We start from the raw sequence: 2,500 nt of genomic DNA, 5'->3' as shown, positions 1-2,500 counted from the left end.
GGGGAAACCCCCTCACCTAACTGTCAGCCCAAACGGGCCCGCAGCCGGGATTATTGCGCCCGACTGACTAACTTTCAGCTTGTGTTGCACCGGTCATTGAGATCCCACCTCTAACGGCACAAGACGGGTGGTGGCAAGAAGCCGCGAATACTCCGAGCCACCGGTAGGTAGAGGAGCGAGCCCCCCTTCCTGCTCTTCCCAGCAGGGATAGCACAGGCACAGAGGTGGGAGGGTATAAGATGGGACGAAATGAGCGCAGAGGCGGAAGGCACTAGTTTGGACGAAGGTGAAGCCACGGACGCGAGCCGTCGTGGAGTGCTTGACATACGGCGGGCTAGCCAGCACCATCTCAAGCCCGGTAACGGTCGGGACGGCTCCCTTCCCCTTGCCGCCGGCGGTATCTGACCCCCTGAGCAGGCATCAGGTCCTACCTACGGCCAAGGCGCTTGGCCTTAGAGGTGACCGAGGGCGCACCAACCTCGACATCACCGGCCAGAGAGGATAGCAAAAGCGCAGAGGCGGAGGGCCCTAGGAGGGACGAAGGAGTACGGACTGCTACCCGAGCGGCAGCAGGACGCTTGACAATACGACAGGCTAGGCAGCGCCACACCTAGCCCGGTTGTGGTCGGGACGAATCCCTTCCGTTTGCCTCGAGCGGTGTCGGGTGCCCCGGCCGGCCGGGCCACCCGGTCCTACTCGAGGCCAGAGCGCTTGGCCTTGGGGGTGACCGAGGTCGCACCAGCCTCGACATCACCGGCCGTTCTGAAAGACAGCGCAGAGGAGAGAGGGGAACTCAACTTGGGGGTGAAGCCAAAGGGACAAACATGAACACACTTAAACACAACTGTTTTTGGTATTTTTGATTTTTGGGGTCCCTAGAGTGGGATTTAACTCGCGGTCAACTCGCAATGTGCTCAGTCAGGGGGCAGTGCTTCATCCGATAGGCTTTTCTGTCTGTATTTCGAGGCAAAGATGTTCACTATGTCCACTGACCCGAGCAAGGCCCGCCACGATAGAAGACGTGCGACCCGCTCCTTCCGGGAGTTGGACAATCCCAGTTCAGACAGTACTTGCCAATTGTCAGCGTGCCACTTTCCTCTGGCTCCAAGAGGGAAGCCAAAGTAGGTGACCTGCTTAGCCCCTGTGAGCTCCTGGATCTGTGCGTTCAGATCCAGGTATTTCGCGGCCTTTTCTGCGGCGGCGGCCGAGAGGCATGCGGGTCCCATTTCGTACCGCACAGTGACATCCACAACCAGGGCGGTACCGTCTCGGACAAAAATGAGGTCAGGCTTACGCAGTTCCCCAGCTGCGTTGCGCAGGTGCGGCTCATAGTACACTGTCCACTCACACTTCTTGCCCTCAGCTGCCAGGATCTTGCACAGCTTGTTGTGCCGGAGGATTCGCGCCTCCTGCACTGCAGGACATATGCCCAGGATATGCCCCAGTGTTTCCCGAGGGTGTGCACAGTGCCGACAACCTACGTTGGTACCTGCCTGGCCTCTCGCGAGAAACTCCCTGGTGGGATAGACGTTTGACCGCAGTTTTAAGGCCACGATTCGGAGGCGTTCCGCCAATCGCCCTCGATTGGAGATCCAGCCATTGCTGACCGGGTCCTTGCGGAACAGCTCCACCCCCTCACCCTGACAGCGGAGTTGGGCCCATTTGGAGTGTTCCTCGTCCTTCCAATTGGAGGGCCGGGGGATCACCTTCGTCAGAACGACGCGTGGTGCCTCCTGGGCAGCCGCCTGGGGGTCCTGCGCCTCCAGGGGCTTCGGGGCATCAGGATCCTCGAACCTCGGGACACTGGACATGTCCCCCCCCGCCGCCAACCAGAGCCGCTCCACTTCGTCACTTATCCCACACGCGTAGGATACTTTCCGTATGACATCATCAGATGAAGTGGCTACGCGAATCAGCCTCCTCACTTGCGCTGCCGGAATGGCTTTCGCCAGGCGCGGCAGCCCAAGGCCCCCGTCCCGCTGCCGGGAGTGGAGGAGGCCGTCCGAGGTACAGGCAGGTAGGTGGAACCATTCCTTCACCTTTCTTCGGTTCATAGAATCCAGAGCCTCCAAGGCCACACGACCGGTGTTCGCGTAATCGGCCTGGTAGTGCAGCCTGGGAATGGCATACTGCACCAGCAAAGAGAGCTTCTGCGTCGGTTTGAGCGGAGCAGTCCCTATCCTCTCGAGCCAGGAGCTTAGTTGCGTACCCAAATCTGGTTTGTCGATCCCAACCCAAGGACCGACATTCAAGCCCAGATATCGTGTCGACTCGCCCGGTCCCAGCATCGTGATCGCACGGCCGGCTATCGTCCAGGCCTCACAGGTGTTAACCGTAAAGGAGTCGCATGTCGGATTCAAGAAGAACCCCTGACATTTTGTGGGTTGCACTCGTAGGCTCGTGAGGTTGCAGAAGTCCTCTAGGATGCCGATGTTATGTTGCATACCCTCCCATGAGTCACTCAGCAGGACGAGATCATCCGCGAACGCCAGGGTAGCCA

At 59.6% G+C, this 2,500-nt stretch overlaps 1 pseudogene; it reads right to left on the bottom strand.

Annotated features, from left to right (window-relative positions):
• Positions 1-2,500, bottom strand: part of LOC132247051 (28S ribosomal RNA) — a 9,754-nt pseudogene that overhangs the window by 2,185 nt on the left and 5,069 nt on the right.

The sequence above is a fragment of the Alligator mississippiensis genome, unplaced genomic scaffold (genome assembly GCF_030867095.1).
Source record: "Alligator mississippiensis isolate rAllMis1 unplaced genomic scaffold, rAllMis1 scaffold_37, whole genome shotgun sequence".
Lineage (NCBI taxonomy): Eukaryota > Metazoa > Chordata > Crocodylia > Alligatoridae > Alligator > Alligator mississippiensis.
Note: the sequence above shows the minus strand (reverse complement) of the source record. Positions and strands in the feature narration are given on the sequence as shown.